At 36.2% G+C, this 23,169-nt stretch overlaps 1 non-coding gene across 1 annotated transcript; it reads right to left on the reverse strand.

Moving 5' to 3' along the window:
• Positions 1 to 1,472: 1,472 nt before the first annotated feature.
• On the reverse strand, positions 1,473 to 1,534 carry LOC119626933 (U7 small nuclear RNA). Its single transcript, XR_005243105.1, has one exon. It is a non-coding gene; the product is annotated as a U7 small nuclear RNA (small nuclear RNA).
• Between the last annotated feature and the right edge of the window lie 21,635 nt (positions 1,535 to 23,169).

Consider the following 23,169-nt stretch of genomic DNA (forward strand, 5'->3'; position numbering starts at 1 on the left):
TTGGGTACAAGTCTGTGATTATAAAATCCCAAATCTCCTATATTACTTGTGTATTCATTTCTTTTAATTATTGTATAACAAATTACCATAAATTTAACATTTTAAAATACATTGCTTATTTATTAATTTTATATTTATTTTATTTATTTATATTTTTTTTGAGATGGAGTCTTACACTACTGGAATGCAGTGGCATGGTATCAGCTCACTGCAACCTCCGCCTCCTGGATTCAAGTGATTCTTTTACCTCCGCCTCACAAGTACCTGGGATTATAGGCAGATGCCATCATGTCCAGCTAATTTTTTAATATTTTTGTAAAGACAGGGTTTCACCATGTTGGCCAGGCTGGTCTTGAACTCCTGACCTAAAGTGATTCTCTCTCCTCACCCTACCAAAGTGCTGGGATTACAGGCATGAGCCACTGTGCCTGGCCCAACACTTTAAAACACTCCATTTATGTGAGTCAGGAGTCTGGGAACATAACTGGTTCTTTGTTGAGAGTCTCACTGGCTGCAATCAATGTGTCAACCAAGCTACAATCTCTTTTGAAATTAAGGGTACTCTTCCAAGTTCTTGTGGTTGTTGGCAGAATTTAATTTATTACAATCGCAGCACTGAGGCCCTCAGCTCCTAGAAGCTGCCTTCAGTTCCCTGCCACGTAGCATTCTCCATGGTAGTTCACATCTTAGCTGCTTGTTTCTTCAAGGTCAGCAGGAGAGTCTGTCACTCAGAGAAGGCCCAGTCATTTTGTCAAGGGTTTTTCACCTGATCTCTCCTGATACTGATAACCTCCCTTTTGATACTTCTAAACCACTGGTTTGGGGACCTTAACTATATGTGCAAAATTTCTTTACCTTATGCCATGTAACATAACCTAATCAAGGGGCTGATATTTCATCTCATTTGCCCTATTCTACTTATAAGCCGCAAGTCAAGGACCCTGCTCACATTTAGGAGAAGGGGGTTATATAACATTATAAATACTAAAAGGCAAGGATAATGGGAGGTCACCTTAGGGTCTGTCTGTCACACCTTCCTTCACAACTTTGTACATGCTATCCTTCAGTGTTTCTCTGAAAAGTAAATACAGGAAGAAGAGCAATAAAGGATCATTCTGGATGCGTAACTCCTGCTTGTCAACCTTTCACTAGAAAGTAGGTATGAAAGAAGGAAATAGGAAGCATTTACCAAAGGCAGGTATCAGGTAACAACTGTGTTTTAAGTCCTATACTTGAAACTTGGACACTGAGCAGATCCCAGACATAATCTAATGAAGCTCTTATCACACAAGTACTGTAGCATATTAGTTGAGCAACATTTGAAGCCCCAGAGATTAGAATGCTACTAGACATAATGCTATGTGGATTCAAAAGCCGTAATGGTGAAAACAGTTTGAACTCCCTACGTCTACTAGAAGAGATAGCAAACGAGTAGCTGCTCTTTAGATAACTGGTTTTATTATTAATATTTTACGGGTTTTCCAGTGAAGACCAGAGAACTTGCTAGACAAATTCTAAAAGAGCTGTAACACTGGATAACTTGTTTTGATGGAGGCATGTGGGAGAGAAGTCGGGAACGGTTGATTGATTTGCAAAGAAAATTCACGTACTGGATGATCAAGTCATATGAAGCTTATATATTTTAAACAATGTTTGAGTCTCTAGTGTGACTAATGAGGAGCCCTAGAGGATATTTTCCAACATTCACTGGCTCAGTGCATGTCTGTCACCACAGCTTAAGTGAATCCAAACAAACCAATGCACCACTATCCTCATAATCATGGAAGCCCATTCCGTGGCAACTCACAGACTTCATTCTAAAATGTGCAGCAAGATCCATCCATGATTAAGTCTGGCTACATCCCAAGGCTGGCTACATCCAAAGATCAAGCAAAATTGAGTCAACAATGACTATGTGACATGTTCAACACAGGCCTGATCATCATTACTTTATACCCAAGACACTCAATTTGCTCTATATTCATACCATTTATTTGCTCTCATAAATATCTCGAATACAGACAGCAGAGTGGTTGTTGACTTTCACTTTCAACATCTTAGAGTAAGTTCACCCTCCAAGGACAGGGCTGGTTGGCTTTCATCAGGATCACATGTACTACTTAGGAAGCCACACATACCAAGGAATTCCAAGTACTCCACAAAGAGAAAGCAAGCTGGAAGAATTAGTGCAATAATTAAACTACCTACTGAACTGGAACACACCCACAAACTTCAATTTCTCTCTCTAGTTATGTATCTACTGTTTGAAAGCAAGCTGGAAGAATTAGTGCAATAATTAAACTACCTACTGAACTGGAACACACCCACAAACTTCAGTTTCTCTCTCTAGTTACGTATCTACTGTTGTAATAATGTTTTACACCAAAGAAAGCTTAGTCTCTAACCCAGATGTTTTTAAGCCACAAACATTAATTTTCAAGTGTGCAGAGAATATTGGGCTCATAATACCGTGCAGGCTTTGTTAAACCTGATTTAAAACCCTAAAATTACAACTTATTCAGAACTTACCCCTTCAAGCCTTCCAGATATACCTAACACCCTGTCCAGTGGAATCCGCTTAGTGAAGAATTAATAGGCTTATGAGACTTTGAAATAAAGTTTGCCATAGGGAGTCACACTGCTGACTTAGTTATTATGAAAAAAAATGCTGTCTTTATATATTCCACTATTCCTGAAATACTCTTCTTGTAAATCACACTGAGCATCACTGGGTTTTATTAGGGAATGAGTAAGTATTGCTAACCTCCAGGCATAATAGAAAATTACCACCTTTTCCCACGTAAATTCCTTCAACAAATCAACTCAAAATTTTAAAATCTGAAAGCTATGCATTTTGTATTATGCCACAATCTTAGGCCAATTTTTTTGGGTGAGTTTTCTCTAAAAATCCTCTCTGATGTCTGAAATTTCGTTATCATAGACTTATAACTTAAAGTTTTTATGATGATTAAAATGCAAGTCTTTCCAGAAGAAATCACCTTGTTCTAATACTTCATTTTCTCAATGTTTTATAGGAACAGAGGCATGTTTCTGAAGGTAGCTAACAGGAGACAGCAGAAGGATAAAGGGTACAGGATGAGAAGGTGATTTATACAAAAGTTGCCACTTGAGTATATTTAGAGGTGGACTTGACAAATCCAAAGAAATTAATATTCATCATAATCATTGATACTTAAATTACAGTAAACATATCATTGAGTTCATATTTTTGAAATTAGCACAGAGGATGAACTATAATCTAATGCAAATATACCCATGTATCAAGTGAATACCTAAAATCAAGTCAGTTTGACTTCTCTTTATCTCAAATGTTTAAAAAAATCTGAGAAAAAAATATTCCAGAGAGATAAATTGAAATATTAGAGATTGAGTTGCTGATTAATTAACTCAACGAGGTAACATAACTAGGGGTTCACTAGAGCCATTCCTCGGAACAGTATGCACATCATATGAAAACCACAAATCAATTTTATTTTTAAAAAATCCATCAAAACTGCCATTTGTAGCAAGTGTTTTGAGCTAGAGGTATAAAAAAGTACTCCACCTGGAGAATGTTTATAATACCATATAAAATATTAAAACAATCTACCTTTTTGTCATGGATGAGTTTATTTAAAAATAGGGAATAACCTCAGAGGTAAGAGAGAGCAAAGAAAAATTGATTCCAGAGAACTATGTAGCACATTGAAGCAGCCATTTTACCAGGGTTGGTATTTCAGAGCCCCTGAATACAGGAGATAAATAAAGTCTAGAGACAAGCAAGATGGAAGATCAACGACAGCACCTCCACACAAAAGAAGGCTCCCTAAAGGGAAGGACAATACCCTCAAAAGGTCTATTAGTTAAAAAAATGTTCCATAGGCCGGGCGCCATGGCTCACACCTGTAATCCCAGCACTTTGGGAGGCCAAGGCGGGTGGATCACGAGGTCGGGAAATCAAGACCATCCCTGGCTAACACCATCTCTACTAAAAAGTACATAAAAATTAGCCCGGCGTGGTGGCGGGCGCCTGTAGTCCCAGCTATTCCGCAGGCCGAGGCAGAATGGCGTGAACCTGGGAGGCGGAGCTTGCAGTGAGCGGAGATTTCGCCACTGCACTCCAGCCTGGGTGACAGAGCGAGACTCCGTCTCCAAAAAAAAAAAAAAAAAAAAAAGTTCCATAGAGGAAGATAAATATGGTTGCCTGTCTCGAACTTCGCTCTAAGTAGAGCTAGAAATATAAGAAGTTCTGCTGGCTGGTCCTAATTCTGGGTTAAAGGAGGCAGATTCTACAGGAAGACAACTGCATTCCCCATGGAATGCAGCTGGGTCCCAAGGCAGCCCAAAACATGCAAGTGGCAACAGATAGAGTTCTAGAAACTCTCAAGTTCTTTCCTGAAGAACCAGAAAGAGGTTTCCTGACACTCAGAGAATGTGGAGGGAAATTTCCCCATTTGTCTCTCTTTTTTTTTCTCTCTCTCTTTTCTCGCATGCCCTAGTCTTCAGCAGATCTCACAGTAGTGGTATAAACAAGAGGAATATTGGCAACAGCAAGGTCCAAGAAGTACTTAAAATTTGAGACAGGGTAAACTTTGTCTCCAATAGAGAAGTGGTGGTCTCAAGAGGATGGGGCAAAAAAAAGCCAATTGCTTATTTTCTTTCTCAGTCTTCATGTCCCAGACATAAGCACAGTTGTAGAAAATGAGCTACAGAGCAGAATAACAAAAACTCCAGCTTCAGGCCAGAGGACCAAGATGGGGAAAACCCTTTAGGGTCCTAAAAAATGAAGGGAACTTTCTTAACCCTAGAAAGGGAATCTATTTTTAAAAAGAAAAGGTAATTACAGTAAAATCACAAAAAATCGTGGAATGTTGAAAGTATCATATTTTAAGTTTAAAAAGCCAGGTATGCCACCATCATCACTTGTCTTTCTTAAAATTAATAGCAGGTGCATTGGCATTTGCCTTATTACTGTAACTATTATTATTGCTATTTAGTCTGTACATTGGTTGTGGATACTTTTATGCTTAATATATATATTTTTTCCAAAAGAGTGACAAATATTATAAAGCAAACAAACAAAAGTGTATATTCATTACTGTATATATAAAGTCCATGTTGTACTTAGAGAAATACACTGCATAGAAAATTTTAAAACAGGATTCCTAGCTCTACTATCACTGTCTGTGTGTCTTGTATGAGTCATTTAACACTTCAGACCCTTTCTTTATTTTATTTTATCTTATTTTATTTTATTTTATTTTATTTTATTTTATTTTATTTTATTTATTTATTTTTGGAAATGAAGTCTCACTCTGTTGCCCAGGCTGGAGTGCAGTGGCGTGATCTTGGCCCACTGTCACCTCCGCCTCCCAGGTTCAAGCAATTCTCCTGTCTCAGCCTTCCAAGTAGCTGAGATTACAGACACCCAATACTAATTTTTGTGTTTTTAGTAGAGATAGAATGTCAGCATGCTGGTCAGGCTGGTCTTGAATCCCTGACCTCAGATGATCTGCCCACCTCAGCCTCCCAAATTGCTGGGATGGCCGTCGTGAGCCACCCTGCCCAACCCCTTGATTTATTTTCTAAAAAATTAACTGAGTCAGACTCAATATCCTTTAAGATGTGGTCACACGTGCTATGATTCTTTTAAACTAACTGATGATCAGGCACTAGGTTTTCAATCTAACTTGAATATTTATGTGTGATTATGGTACATTTTTTCATTCTTGACAAGGAATGACAAAATGAAAATTATATAAAATTCAAATTTCAGTGTCCAGAGAAAAAGTTTCATTTCACTAGGCAATACTCATTGGTTTATGTATTCTCTATGGCTACCGAGTTGAGTACATGCAACAAAGACCTTATCTGGTACTCTCATTACTTTTCACTGCTGTTCAATTCACAAATCACAGTGACATAGTTATAACTTGACAGCTCTTCAAATACTATATATCTCCTCCATATTGCAACTTTATTTTCTATCATCACTACATACCCATTCTGTGAAAACAAGAAAAAAAAAGTGGACTTTGCACTTTAAAGGCAGAATCAAGTGTGGATGTTGTTATCTTAGTTAACAAGAATTGTATTCATTATACGATAACAATATAGCTGTGCTAAAAGATTACAATGTACGTTGATATTACCAAATTAAGCATTTATCACAATAATGATCACTAGAGAAAAGGAAATGTTTTCAGAGAAAGTAATCTTGTTTAGGACTATTAGCCTTTCTGCAAGAACAGTTGTTCAAAGAGTTGAGGACTTTAGGAGAAAAATCAAATAATTTTTTAAATAAAAATGATTTAGCGTGCTTTTCCTTGGTTCTTGACAAATTGAGGGATATTACCAATACAGTTGACCCACTGTATCCATGGGTTCTACATCAATGACTTCAACTAAAGACCATGGAAAATATTTGGAAATAACAATAGAAAAATAGCAGGCTGGGCACGGTGGCTCACACCTGTAATCCCAGCACTTTAGGAGGCCAAGGCAGGTGGATCACTTAAGGTCAGAAGTTCGAGACCAGCCTGCCCAACATGGCAAAATCCCATCTCTACTAAAAATACAAAAAATTAGCCTGGCATGGTGGGTGCCTGTAATCCCAGCTACTCAGAAGACTGAGGTAGGAGAATCTCATGAACCCAGGAGGTGGAGGTTGCAGAAAGCCGATATGCCATTGCACTCCAGCCTGGGTGATAAGACTGAAACTCCTTCTCAAAAAAAAAAAAAAAGAAAAAGAAAAGAAAAGAAAAAAGAAAAGCAGCCGAGTGCGGTGGCTCAAGCCTGTAATCCCAGCACTTTGGGAGGCTGAGACGGGCGGATCACGAGGTCAGGAGATCGAGACCATCCTGGCTAACACGGTGAAACCCCGTCTCTACTAAAAAATACAAAAAAACTAGCCGGGCGAGGTGGCGGGTGCCTGTAGTCCCAGCTACTCGGGAGGCTGAGGCAGGAGAATGGTGTACACCCGGGAGGTGGAGCTTGCAGTGAGCCGAGATCGCGCCACTGCACTCCAGTCTGGGCTACAGAGCGAGACTCCGTCTCAAAAAAAAAAGAAAAAAGAAAAGAAAAGAAGAAGACTAAAGCAATACATAGGCTGAGTGAGGAGGTTCCACACTGAAACCAGTCTCTCAGAAAACCACAGCACAAGTGTCTTCCATGGCTCTTAGCTACACTGAGAGCTGAGGTAGATGACAGTGTGCATTTGATGTGAGAGTCATGAGCCCAGTACAGGGATGTGATGAGGACCCAGATTGCATTCCTGCCTGTCTTGGACATAAAGCTAGTGCAGCCCACTCACCTCTAGCAGACATCAGCATATTTCACCAGGAGCTCCCTGAGCCACTCCCATCAGGACTAGTTTCTGTGCTCATCACTGTAATATTCATGGACAAGCCAGGTGATCCAGATCTTCCCAGCTGTGTCACCAGAGTACACCACACAGTAAGCAAAGATCTAGTAAATATCCATCTGCTTTTGCCATAGCTGACTCTGACCTGTTAGTGTCATCTACTGACCTGTAAGTGTAACTGCACAATCCAATATAAAACGATGACAGACGTGCACAGGGCAACAGAAGCAAAGCCAAAAGACTCTACCCAACAGGCTCTACAGTCACACCAGCAAGCAAGGGGGAAAAAAAGCACTATCTAAATGAAAGTAAATAAAAAAGTAAGAATCAAAACCTTTGAAGGATGAGCAGGAACCAGCCAAGAACTCCAGCATATGAAGAAACAGAATGTTGTGACACACCCCCAAAGAACCACACTAGCTCCCTAGTAATGGATTCTAACCAAAATGAAAAATTTTAAATGACAGATATAGAATTCAAAATACAGATTGTAAGGAAGCTAAATGACATCCAAGAGAAAGTTGAAAATCAAGGTAAAGCAACCAGAAAAACAAGTCATGGGATGTTTTTCAGACATATCTTTAAAAACATATCAACAACAGAGAGAACTTCTGGAAATAAAAATTCACTGACAGAATTTCAAAACGCAATTGAAAGCTTTAACAAGAAACTAGACCAAGCAGAAGAAATAATTTAAGACCTTGAAGATCAGTCATTTGAATAAACCCAGTCAGAAAAGATAAAGGAAAAATAATTTTTTAAAATGACAAAGCTTTTGAGAAACACAAAATTTTATAAAACAACCAAACTTGTGATTCATAGCCATTCCTGAAGGAGAAGAGAAAAAGTAAGAAGTTCAGAAAGCATATTTAAGAAAATAATTCAGGAACATTTCCTGGATCTTGCTAAAGATGTAGATATACAGATACACAAAGTCTAGAGAATATCTTGAAGTGACTACACAAGATGAATATCACCAAGTTATATACTCACCAGACTATCCAAGGTTAACATGATAGAACAAATCCTAAAAGTAGCTAGAGAAAAGCACCAAATCAGCTATAAAAGAAATCCCATCAGACTAATATTAGAGTTTTCAGCAGAAACTTTTGGAGCCAGAAAAGATTGAAGCCCTATTTTTACCTGCTCCAAGAAAAGAAAAAGCCAGCCAAAAATATTATATCCTATCAAACTAAGCTTCATAAATGAAGGAGAAAAAAGTATTTCTCAGAGAAGGAAATGCTGAGAGAAATCAACACCACTATACCAGTCCTACAAGAAATGCTCAAAGGAGTTTTAACATGGAAGTGAAAGGAAAATATCAAATATCAAAGCAATATCAAAGCACACATAACAGAAAGCTCACAGATTATATAGGTAATTACAATTAAGACTCCAAGGCAAGTAGCTAACAACACTATGACAAGAACAAAACCTCACATATCAACATTAACCTTGAATATAAATGGCTTAAATTCTCCACTTAAAAGATTTAGACTAGCAAGTTGGATAAAACATAAGATCCTACCATCTGTTACCTACAAGAGACCCACCTTTTAGCTAAAGACACTTACAGGCTCAAAGTAAAGAAGTGGAAAAAGATATATCACGCAAATGGAAAACAAAAGTGAGTAGAAATAGCCATTCTTATATCAGATATGAGATTCTCACATCAGATAGGAGAAACAGACTTTAAACCACAACTGTAAAATAAAGACAAAGAGAGAATTATATAACAATAAAGGGTTCAATAAAACAAGAAATTGTAACTATATAAAATATATGCACCCAACATTGGAACACCCAGATTTATACCATAAATACCTCTAGACCTAGGAAAACATATTACCAGTAATGCAATAATAGCAGGGGACTTCAACATCCCACTGACACCACTAGACATATCATCAAAGCAGAAAATTAACAAAAAAACTCTGGACTGAAACTGGACTGTAGGCCCAATACACCTAATAGACATTTACAGGACATTCTACCCAAAAACTACAGAAAATACATGCTTCTCATCTGATCATGGAACATTCTCCAAAATCAACCATATGCTTGACCTTATATAAACCAAGTCCCAATAAATTCAAAAACTTGAGACTGTATCAAATACTTTTTTAGAACACAATGGAATAAAATTAGAAATGAATACCAAGAGGAATTCTCAGAACTACACAAGTGCATGGAAACTAAGCAACTTACTCTTGAACAACTTTTGGATAAACAATAAAATGAAGGTAGAATTCAAAATTTTTTTGAAATGAATGAAAATAGAGGCACAATGTGCCAAATGCTAAGGGATACAGCAAAAGCAATGCTAAGAGGAAAGTTGATAGCATAAAATTCCTACATCAAGCAGATGGAAAGATTTCAAATTAACAACTTAATGTCATACCTCAAGGAACTAAAAAAAAAAAGAATATACCAAACCTAAAGCTAGCAGAAGAAAAGAAATAACAAAGATCAGAGCAGAAATAAATGAAATTGTGACAAAAAAAAAAAAAAAAAAAAGATCAGTGAAACGGAAAGCTGATTTTTTGAAAGGATAAACAAAATTGACAGTGCTACCTAGATTAACCAAGAAAAAAAAAAAAGAGAGGATTCAAATAAGCACAGTCAGACTTGACAAAGATGATGTTACAACTGATACCACAGAAATATGAAAGATCATCAGTGACTGCTATGAACACCTTTATGCACACAAACTAGAAAACCTGGAGGAAATGAATGAATTTCTAGAACAATACATTATCCCCAAATCGAACCAGTATGAAATAGAAATCCTGAAAAGACTAGTAATGAATTATGAAATCAAATCAGTAATAAAAAACACTTCCAAAAAAATAAACTCCAGGACAATATGAATTCACAGCCAAATTTTACCAGATGTGCAAAGAAGAGCTAGTACCAATCTTACTTAAACTATTTCCAAAAATCAAGAAGGGACTCTTTTCTCACTCATTCTATAAATACATTATCACCCTGACACCAAAATCAGGCAAGGGAACACACACAAAAAAGATTACAGCCCAATATCTCTGATGAAATATGCAAAATTCCTTAACAAAATATTGGCAAACAAAATTTAACAGCACATCAAAAAGATAATTTCTTATGATCAAGTGGACTTTATTCTAGAGATGCAAATCAATAAATGTGATTTATTACATAAACAGAACTAAAAACAAAAACCATATAATCATTCCAATGGATCCAGAAAAAAGCATTTAATAAAATCCCACATGATAAACAAAAAAGCCAACAAAGAAGACATCAAAGAAACATACCTCAAAATAATAAGAACCATATATGAAAGTCTTACAGCCTCCATTATACAGAATAAAGAAAAGTTGAAAATGTTTTGCCTAAGAACTGGAACAAGATAAGGATGCCCACCATCACCACTACTATTCAATATAGCACTGGAAGTCCTAGTGAGAGCAATCAGGCAAGAGAAAAAAAATAAAAAGCATCCAAAATGAGAGAGAGGAAATAAAATTATCTATTTGCTGATGACATGATCATACACCTAGGAAAAAAAAACCTAAAGCCTTCTCCGAAAGACTCCTAGATTTGATAAACAACTTCAGGAAAATTTCAGGATACAAAATTAATGTACAAAAATCAGTACTATTTATATACAACAGTAACATTGGAGGTGAGAACCAAATCAAGCATACAATCCCGTTTATAATAGCCACAAAAAAATGTAAGAATACTTTTAACCAAAAAGTGAATGATCTCTGCAGGGGGGACTATAAAATATTGATTAAAGAAATGGTAGGTAACACAACAAATGGAGAAACATCCTGTACAATGGATTAGAAGAATCAATATCATTAATATGACCATGCCACCCAAAGCAATCTAGAGATTCAAAGCAATTTTTATCAAAATACCAACAACATTCTTTATAGAATTAGAAAAAAAAAATCCTAAAATTCATATGGAACAAGAACAACAAAAAGCCTGAATAGCCAAAGCAATCCTAAGCAGAAAGAACAAATCCAGAGGCATCACATGGCCTGACTTCAAATTATCCTACAAGGCAATAGTAACTAAAACAACATGGTTCTGGCAGAAAAATAGACACATAGGTCAATGGAACAAAGTAGAGAACCGATAAATAAAGCTAAATACCTGCAAACAACTGATCTTCAATGAAACTGATAAAAATAAACAATGGAGAAAGGACACTGGATGCCATAAATGATGCTTGGAAAATTGGCCAATTGCAGAAGAATTAAATTGGACCCCTATGTCTCGCCGTATACAAAATTATCAAGATGCATAAAAGACTTAAATGTAAGACCTGAAACTATAAAAATTTTGGACACAACTCTAGGAAAAACTCTTCTGGACATTAGCCTAGGCAAATAATTTATAATGAAAGACCCAGAAGCAAAAGCAACAACAACAACAAAAATACAACTGGGACTTAATTAAACTAAAAAGCTTCCATGCAGCAAAAGAAATAATCAACAGAGTGAACCGACAACATATAGAACAGGAGAAAACACAAGCAAATTATGCCTCCAGCAAAGGACTAATGTCTAATATCTATAAGGAACTCAAACAACTCAGTAAGAAAAAGCAAACAACCAAACTAAAAACTAGGCAAAGGACATGAACAGGCATTTCTCAAAAGAAGAAATACGAGTGGCCAACAAACACGTGCAAAGAGGTTCAACATCACTAATCATCAGGAAAATGCAAGTTAAAACCACTCTGAGATATCTTACACCAGTCAAAATGATTATTATGAAAAAAGAAGTAAAACACATACACACATGTGCACAACAGATGACATGGATGAGAACAGAAAGGAATTCCACTGTTGGTGGGAATGTAAATTAGTTCAGCCTCTAGGGAAAACAACATGAAATAACTACAAATGGAACTACATTCAATCCAACAATCCTACTATGGAGTGTCTACCCAAAGAAAAAGAAATCATTATATAAAAAAAACAGCTGCACTAATATGTTTATCTCAGCACTATTCACAGTAGCAAAGTAATGAAACTAACGTGTGTCCTCCACAGTGGATTAGATAAAGAAAATGTTGTATGTATACACCATGGAATACTATGCAGCCATTAAAAAAGGATAGTCATTTCCTTTTCAGCAACAAAGGAGAAGACCGTTCTCCCATGTGAATAACTCAGAAAAAGAAAATCAAATATCTCATATTCTCACTTACAAGCAGGAGCTAAACGGTGGGAATATATGGACATAGAGATGGAAATAATAGAAACTGGAGATACCAAAAGATGGGACGGTGCGAGGTAGGAGCGGGTTAAGAGTTGAAAAGTTACCTATTGAGTACAATGGTCATTATTTGAGTGATGGATACACTAGAAACACTAACCTCACCCTTATGCTATAGATCTATGTAACAAACCTGCAAAATACCTCTGAATCCCAAAGAAATTAATTTTTTTAAAGTAACAATACAATAATAAAAAATAACACAAAAAACAATTTAGTATAGAATATATTTAGAAACTTTAAAATAAACTAAAAAATAACATAAATAAAAAATAATTGAGTATAGAATATATTTAGAAACTTTAACATAGCATTTACATTGTGTAAGGTATTATAAGTAATCTAGAGATGATTTAAAGTATATGGAAGGTGGTTCAGTGCGATGGTTTGTACCTGTAATCCCAGCACTTTGGGAGACCAAAGGGAGGATCATTTGAGGTCTGGAATTTGAGACCAGCTTGGGTAAGACTCCATCTCTACAAAAATAAAAATAAAAGTAAAAATTAGCCAGGCTGGTATACATACCTGTAGTCCCTTCTACTTGAGAGGCTGGGGTGAGAGGATTGCTTTTGCCCATGAGTTTCAGGTTGCAGTAAGCTATGATTATACCACCGCACTCCAGCCTGGGTAATCAGAGTGAGACTCTACCTCTAAAAAATAATAATAAAGTAAAATAAAATAAAAAATAAAACAAAGTATACAGGAAGAGTTCCATAGGTTATATACAAATACTATACCATTGTTTATAGGGGACTTCAGCATATTTGAATTTTGATATCCAAGAGGATCCTGTGATCAAACCCCTACAGACACCAAGGGACCACTCTATCACTCAGTTGTTTAAAGTGTCAATGCTGAGTGTGGATCAACTGAAAAATTAAGTTCACTGAATAAGCTGAGTGGAAAAACACCAAGTAAGAACATCATAAAAGAATTTAAGAAAACATTAATTTAGCACAAATTAAAGGGGAATCTGATAATATTTCCTAATTTATAGTGGTAAAATATGTTTGGAGCTAAAAGTGTTCACTTGGACAAATTATAAAGTTGTAAAAATATAAGATGTTTAAAGCCAATGGTTATTCATTGAATTCATCAGCAAGTACATTCCAGAAAACACTTGGCTTTTTCATGTAGTGTCAACAGTGAACTTCATTACTTTTGAGAACTTAATTATCACCAGTTTCCAAGAATTTTTGTCAGAAATAGAAGCTAAATATCCTAACATGCCCTAATGTACAACATCCTGGTGGCTTAAACTTTTATTGCATTTTTGGTTCAAACCCAGAACGAATTTCTTTTTTTTTTTTTTTTTTTTTTGAGACGGAGTCTCGCTCCGTCGCCCAGGCTGGAGTGCAGTGGCCGGATCTCAGCTCACTGCAAGCTCCGCCTCCCGGGTTCACGCCATTCTCCTGCCTCAGCCTCCCGAGTAGCTGGGGCCACAGATGCCCGCCACCTCGCCCAGCTAGTTTTTTGTATTTTTTAGTAGAGACAGGGTTTCACCGTGTTAGCCAGTATGGTCTTGATTTCCTGACCTTGTGATCCGCCCGTCTTGGCCTCCCAAAGTGCTGGGATTACAGGCTTGAGCCACCGCGCCCGGCCCAGAACGAATTTCTTTATAAGTGAAAAGAAATCCCTTCAACTGAACACTGACTGGCTTTGGAATTTAGTTTCATTACAGGTTTATTTTTCTTAATGAATTAAACCTAAAATTTCAAGCCAAAACAACATGTATGCAAAACTTATGGTAAAGTTATTTCAATGACAACTAAATGCTGGAATCACATGTAATGTTAAACTACTTTATATACTTAACTATGCTATCAAATTTTAAAAAGTGAGAAATCCATTCTCATACAAAGTTGTAGTGGGTATATTTTACAAGATCAAACTACAGTTTCAGCAGTGTCTTGGGAACCTCTATATAAATGCAAAGGAAATATCTGTATTTCAGAATCCACTTGACTGAGAAATTGCAGAGCTTCCACTTAACCTTCAATTAGAAATTATAAATCTGCAATAAAATGGCATGCTAAATGGTAAGTATCAAGAGAAAAATCTAATAGAAATATATAAATGCCTCCAAGCATTGAATATGCTCAATTAAAATCATATGCTCATAGATTTATATCAGTATTTGGCAGTAACCATTTGTATAGAAAGATATTTTCAAAGATGAAATACACCAATTGTTATTACACATTATCATGAACAGATGAATATTTTTAATCAATTTTGAAATATGAACCACTAATTTTGATCACCAAATAAGCAAAATAATATGTGCTCCCCAAAATGAAATAAAATTTCACTCTTTTTCTTACTCAACTGTGTTACAAAATATGTACTCAGTTATATTATTTTTTAATTTCACCAATAAAAATGGACATTTGTTTTCTCTCTTGTTACATTAGTTATTTAATATCCTTAGATTATCTAGTATTCTTTATTTAGTCTCCTGGCCTACAAAAGTTAGTATTACTATCTGACTCTTTTTTTTCCTCATTAAACTTAGTTTTAACGGTCTCAAAATACTGTGAAAGGTTTTTGGTTGTTTTCATTAAAAAGTACTGATTTTAGGGTATCTGTAATCTCAGCTACTTGGGAGGCTGAGGCAGGAGAATTGCTTGAACCCTGGAGGCGGAGGTTGCAGTGGGCCAAGATCACGCCACTGCACTCCACCCTAGGCAACAGTGTGAGACTCCGCCTCCAAAAAAAGAAAGCACTGATTTTAAAAACTAATAACTTAAAACTACCACACATTTAAAAAAAAAGAAAAAGAAAAAAAGAAATATTGGGCCCGCAAAACATCCTCCTTTCCTTCTGAAGATTTTATGACGCATTGCTACCATTAACCAATCTTGTACTGTTAAACTTAAATGGCCAATTGAAACAAAAAGTTCTGAGGTCATTCTTCTACCACTAATTAAGATTGGGGTGGTAGGTATTAGGGATAATATTCATTTAGCCTTCTGAGGCTTCTGAGTAGACTTGGTGACTTTGCCAGTTTCAGCAGCTTTCTTGTCCACTGCTTTGATGATACCAGTAGTAACTATCTATCTCATATCATGAACAGAAAAACGACCCAGAGGAGAATAGTCAGAGAGGCTGTCAACACATGTGGGCTTGCCAGAAACCATACCAACAATGGCAGCACCATCAGATTTCAAGAATTTAAGGCCATCTTCCAGCTTATTACCAGAATAATATTCAATCTTTTCGTTCAGCTCAGCAGACTTGCAAGCAATGTGAGCTGTGTGGCAATCCAGTACAGGGACATAGCCACCAGTGATTTAGTCTGGCTGGTTCATGATAATCACCTGAGCAGTGAATGCAGCTGCTTCCATTTGTGGGTCATTTTTGCTGCCACCAGCAACATTGTCACAACAAATATATTTGACAGACACATTCTTGACATTGAAGCCCATATTTTCCCCAGAAAGAGCTTCACTCAAAACTTCATGTTGCAGTTAAGCAGATTTTACTTCATTTGTAACATTGACTGGAGCAAAGTGACCACCATGCTGGGCTTGAGAACATGTCTCCAGTCAGCCCACAGGGACAATATCAGTATCACCAATTTTGTAGACATCCTGGAGAGGCAGATAGAAGGGCTTGTTAGTTGGATGAGTTGGTAGTCAAGAGCTTCAGGTAGTGTGGTTCCACTGGAATTGACATCTTTACAGGTGACTCTCCGTCCCTTGAAACAAGACGTGAGCACTTGGTTCTCATATTAGTCAGGGTTCTCTAGATGGACAGGACTAATAGGATAGATGTTTATGTGGTTTGGCTGTGTCCCCACCCATATCTCATCTTGAATTCTCACATGTTGTGGGTGGGACCTGGTGGGAAGTGGTTGAATCATGGGGGTGGGTCTTTCCCATGCTGTTCTCGTGATGGTGATTGGGTCTCATGAGATCTGATGGTTTTATAAGGGGGAGTTTTCCTGCACAAGCTGTCTCTTTGCCTGCTGCCATCAATGTAAGACGTGACTTGCTCCTCCTTGCTTTCCACTGTGATTGTAAGGCCTTCCAGTCACTTGGAACTGTAAGTCCATTAAAACTCTCTTTTGTAAATTTTCCAGTGTTGGGTATGTCCTTACCAGTGGTATGAAAATAGACTAACATAGATGTATATGAAAGGGAGTTTATTAAGGAGTACTGACTCACACAATCACAGGGTGAAGTTCCACAAAAGGCCATTTGCAAACTGAGGAGCAAGGAAGCCAATTCAAGTCCCAAAACCTCAAAGTAGGAAAGCTGACAGTGCAGCCTTCAGTCTGTGACTGAAGGCCCAAGAGCCCTTGCAAACCACTGGTGTAGGTCCAAGATTTCAAAAGCTGAAGAACTTGGAGTCTGATGTTAGAGGGCAGGAAGCATCAATCATGGCAGAAAGATGGAGCCTAGAAGACTTAGCCAGTCTAGTCCTTTCACGTTTCTCTGCCTGCTTTTATTCTAGCCATGCTGGCAGCTGATTAGATCGTCCCCACCCAGATTGAGGGTGGGTCTGCTTCTCCCAGTCCCTTAAATCAAATGTTAATCTCTTTTAGCAACACCCTCATGGACACACCCAGAACAATACTTTACATCCTTCAATCCAATCAAGTTGACACTCAATATTAACCATCAGAGTTCCAGTACGTTATTAACATTCCAACCAGAAATTAACACAAATGCTATTATGTCAAGTTTGTAGCCAGTCTTCTTAATGTAAGTACTGACTTTCTTAAGGATCTCCTCATATCTCTCCTGGCTATAGGGTGGCTCAGTGAAATCCATTTTGTTAAAGTCAACTATTGTTTCACACCTACAGTGTAACCAAGAAGGGTATGATCATGGGTTGGCTCATCCTTGGAGATAGCAGCTTCGAATTTACCTGAGATCATGTTCTTGATAAAGTCTCCGTTTCCTAGGGTGTCAATGACAGTGACATAGGAGTTTCTGATCTCAAATTTTCACAAGGAGATTTCAATGGTGATATCACATTCATGCTCAGCTTTCAGTTTATCCAAGACCCAGACACATTTAAGGGAACCCTTTCACACATCGGCAGCTGCTTTCTAAAATTTTTAAATGGTTCTTTTGTTGATGCTATCACATTTGGAGATCAGATGGCCAGTAGTCATGGACTTTCCCAGATCTATGTGTCCAATAACAATGATGTTGTTATGAATCTCTTCCTTTGCCATTTTGGCTTTTAGGGGTGGTTTTAGCAGCAACTGCTCTGGAAGCAAACATGTTGTGAAAAAACTACTATCTAATTCTTCACAGAAAAGTTTGCCAACTTTTTAACTGAATTATAAAGTTAACAATTCCCAACATATCATGCATAGAATTTACTTGTAAACGCTTTTCCTTTTTCACATGTTTTATCAACTCATCTTGCTATATTTTCCTTACCAGTGAACAATATTATGATATTGTCCATATAATTGATAAACATGATCCTCAGAAGTATAGCAAAATGATTACATTCCTTACACAGGACGATTAGCAGAATTGGAAAGTTGCTATAACCCTAAGGCAGGATGAAGAAAGCATACTCCTGTGCAAATAAAGTAGTGAAATGTTTATTAACTCAGAGAAAAAATACACATGAAGTCACATAGACACCATCAGTCATAGTTACTTTGTTTTCCAAATATGCCACATGTGAAATAGCATCTGCAACTGCAGTCATCTCCTAATAAAGTGTATTTTAATCTACTGTCCTACAAGATTTTCCTATCTCCTGTACAGGTTAAATTGTCAATTTAAGTGAGTATATAAAAATGTTATTTTTACATGCATCTTTTAAGATGTTGATAGTGCCACTAATCTCTCTGGTTCCCTCCAGGGATCAGATATTGACTTTGATGTACTTTTTGAGTAAAAATAGAATATTCTAGGAGCTGGCCATTTTTTTACTGTAAGAGCCTTTACTAGTTCAAGAGGCAATGTGGTGATGCTGTTGCTGAATATATTTATTCCTGATATTAACTCAGCTGCTAAGTAAATAACCACAGAAACTTTTTTCCAGATCTACCGGACCCATTGTAAAATGTAGATTGGGTCCAAAACTCTAGTTACCTGAATAATTTAATTTCCTCACTTTTCTCTTACTGGTTGTCCTCAATGGCATTCTGAAACTGTTCATCAGCTTTTTATTTTCAGAAAAAAAGTTTTATATATGTAAAAATGTATGTATATATTTCATATTTATATATAAATATATGTATATATTTCATATTAATATATAAATATATGTATATATTTCATATTATATATAAATATATGTATATATTTCATATAAATATATATTTTTATATGAAAGTCTGGGTCTATCACTTTACCAAGTTCAATATTACTTTGGCTGCAGGTTTGCAGAAGGACAAGAGAAATATTTGAAATATGTATATGTATATGTATATATATATGCAATGGGTCTTCCCCAAGTGTCCCTGGCTACTCTCCCGTTAGAGAACTTTGTAGTTCTCTACAAAGAACTTTGTAGACTCCCCATCTTTTTCAGTCCTAGATATTGCATGATTGATTAACTACCTTCAAAGTTTGGTTGAATTCAAACCATTCTGATTTCTTGCATCGTATCTTGGTAACCATGCTCACTTAGTCTGTAGTAATTAAGTTAACTTCTTTATTGAAATCAGGAGTTAATTTTATTGGCAGCATCTCCTACCTTTTTCTTCTTTTCAAGTCTAGAAAAAAACAGCCACTACAGAATTACTTAAGAAAGGTAGTGCCTTCCTTGTCAATTTATCTCTTGGTGTTTTGGTGAAAAAACAAACAAACAAACAAAAAAGTGTGGGCATTTTCTTCCTAAATATTTAGATTACTTCCTCTACCTTATACATAATAATTTCTAGAATCCCAAGCATCATTCGGTACAGGCTCTCATTTAGTCTACTTTTAGTCAACAATCCAAGCTTCTCTCAGCTACTCAAGCACAGAGTATAACATTATTTAAGAGCTCCAAATTAATAAATGTAGCCATGTTTTCCTCTCCCTGGTGTAGTACCCTCAGTGCCGATTGCACCACGAGCTTTCCAGATTTGGGCTGGTATAAGTTTTTAAAGTTTTACAAAGTTTTTCATGTGTAACCCTTTCCTCTGAGATTTAAATTTACAATTGTAGGGCATTCTGACTCTAGTTATAGAAGAGGACAGTGAGAGGTGATAGGGATCAGAAATGAGAATTTGCGTCTGCCTGCAAGATAATAAGCTCATAAATTTAATGCAGAGTCTTTAAAACCAATGAAACCAGGTTATGAAACCAATGAAGAGGGATGGATTCTACTGATATAAAAAGTTCTGGGAAATTTTGGAGTTTGAAGCACTGAGATATATTTGAAGCCTCCAAAATGCCGTATTCCATATCACAATGTTTCACTTTTTCCAAATAAATCCTAACTTTCAGAAGAAACATACTGAGATTGTAAACCTAGTCTATGTTAAAATTCCAGAAATAAAAAAAATCAGATTCTATACCTGAGAAATATCTACATAAACCCAGTGGCTATAAGAAATTATTTTAGGAATAGTCATAGAAAATCTCTGGTATAGTGCCTAGCATATAGAATTTAAAGCTCTAATTCTATCATTTTCTCTCCAATAGTGGTTTCTGGAACTACCTCACTCTATAGTCCTTGTATAACTTATGCCCATTGTAATATGTTACAGCAACCATCATTTGATCTGTTCTTAATATTTTAATGATTGGAGTCATGCATTAAAAATATGTCCTGTCTGTCAACCTGCCCCTCACTGCCTTCGTATCTAACCAGACCAAATAATAAATCTCTTATCACCAACTTGAGGTCTGTTGCTTCTAATGTCTTTTGGTATCAAATACCGTATGGCTCACTGTAACAGAAAACGCTCTGGCTATTTTAACCAGCAAAGAGTTTTATACAGGGAATTGGATGTTTTCAAAATTATTGGTAGAATTAAAGAACTTCTCTATGGTGTGCTTCCAGAAATACTTCCAGGACCATACTGTAAAACCAGCCCACCAAGGGGACTCCTACTTCCACCACAATCAGGCATCCTTTGTTCCAGCTTCTGAATTCGAGATCCCACAATCTTGCTATAACTGAAGGTCAGAAAACTACCCCCACAATCATTTACTCAATGAATATTTATGAAATCTCTACTAGGAAGAGCCTCTAGTGTGGGGGTTGCTTGGTAGAGAGAAAGCAGAAGAAGATACGAGATTGTGGTATGAAAGGCACCCAAAAAGAATGTGAGAGTACTAAATTAGGATAGAAAAGGATTAGAGAAACACTGAACACACATTTTATAAAATGTTTGATTTTGTTAAGGAAAAACATTTTCTGAGTACCTGGTTTATGTGGCAGAAAACTGACAAACCATTAAATGAGAATGCTTATATTTCTTAGATAAATATAATCCCATCAATTTATTTCATACTGACATTTCATTTTTTCATGAAAGTTGCTAGTAGAATTTTTTGATTAGACAATATGGCAAATAGAAAAAACAAAATATTAGTTTTTGTTTTGTTTTGCTCTTCACGAGCATTTACTCAGGATCCCATTTTTTTTGCACTAAGTAGAAAATGGATGTATACACAAACATTGCCCTGAGAAGATGGAATTCTAAAACCAAAGCAAATAATTAATGTAACTGAATAAGTCTAGAGAAACAAACATGGCAATCAGAAAGAGTTAAAAACTCACCCAACTTATCCAACAAGGTTAGTACCAAGGGCAAGGGCATTTTTTTACAGTGCGTATCTGTCTGTGTGTGTTAATTATCTCAATAGCTATTTCAATCAATTATTTTCTTTTGACAATGAAGATTGCCCCCAGCAAAATGTTTTACTTGACAAGTTACTTGGATGACCTTAATTAAAACATCTATTGGACCATAAATGAATTTAAAAGATATTAAGGGAGGGAGAAACCAAGTGGTAAATTTTATTTAATTGTCTGGGTTAATTTTAAGTTCCCTGGAAAACGAGATTTTCTAGGTTATTCCTTTTTGTTCAAACCTTTCCAGTGTAAAAATGCTGTTTCTAAATATTAATCTTTCTCTTCAGCTTAATACCTTGCTATTCAATATCCTGAAGTGACTTAAAAAAAAATTTGGGTGAATTTAGATTGCTTATTAAGCACAATGTAAATCAAAATTCAAGTAAAATGTCTTTTTCTCTACCTTTATCCCCTGATATAGTTTTTGGTGTGCTACCATTCTTCTGTACTTTTAAATAACACTTGGCTTAACAATAACAAAACAACAAATATATTCTAATGCATTAGTTTAAAAAAAAAAGAACTGTCCAACTCTCCACTTTGTAATCTACTGCTAAATATCCATCCAGACACATCAAAAACTTTTCTAATTAATTAATAGAAATGAGTCAATTTTAAAATTAGATAATTTCAGTTATAACATTTTGCAGTTTTTTTTGTAAATAAGAAATCATTAACACACTCATTTTTTAATTTGAGAATGTCGTGAGCTTTCATTTGACTTTTTTACATTTTCATCTGTGACAGAAGGAGTTGTTGGTGGCAGTAAACAAATATTGAACTTCTTTTCAAGTAGTCCTGTTCCCAGATGACTCTTAATGAAATTTAGCCATCTGGGAAGTTTGTTCTTTGTAACTTTCCTCTGTAGGAAGAGCATGCCAGTGAAATTCAGCAAGAAATTAAGTCATAAAAAGAGCAAATAATTCTACTGCTAATGAAGCCAGAGATACCACTTTTGTGACTGAACTACAGAGGAATTAAAATTGCCCTCTTCAATCTGAGTTGTATCAGTTATAAAAAGTTGTAATTTTTTAAAAATAGCCATACAATGTATATGGTAAAGATAATTTCTCTGGTTTAAAGAATGATTTTATTTGTGTGACATTAATTAAAAGGTGAGTTTTCAAGGTTATCTAATAGGGAATCATTCTCAACATAATAATTTGTTCCTTTTAAATTGGTATTACACATTTGGCAGTTCTGCTAAGGAGATAATTTGGCAACCTCTTCATTGAAAGTGGCTCCTCTCATAAAAATGGGCACCCAGAGAGATATTTACACATACTCTAACTCCACCTATATGCAAAAATTACTGTAGAAAACTGCATCACCAACTTTTTAGTGTTTAAGTAGACAATGATGTAAGTCCATAAAATCTAGCAATGGTGGGCATAGTTTGAGGAAGAAAGGTAAAATAGTAGTGACGTACTTAGAAGCAAAAATCCATTTTGTCAGAACCATTATTGCCTACCTAATATCTATACTGTCTTTCATTTTTACAGACTTGATACGTACTGTCAATATGCCAACTAAAATCAACATTTATCAGCCTCTCTTGCATCTATGGTTGCCATGTGTATTAGTCTGTTTTCACACTACTATAAAGATACTACCTGGGACTGGGTAATTTATTTAAAAAAGAGGTTTAACTGACTCACAGTTCTGCATGGCTAGGGAAGCCTCCGGAAACTTACAATTATAGCAGAAGGTGAAGGGGAGCCAAGTCATGTCTTACATAGCAGCAGGCCTAAGAGAGAGCAC

Source organism: Chlorocebus sabaeus, chromosome 17, assembly GCF_047675955.1.
Source record: "Chlorocebus sabaeus isolate Y175 chromosome 17, mChlSab1.0.hap1, whole genome shotgun sequence".
Classification (NCBI taxonomy): Eukaryota; Metazoa; Chordata; class Mammalia; order Primates; family Cercopithecidae; genus Chlorocebus; species Chlorocebus sabaeus.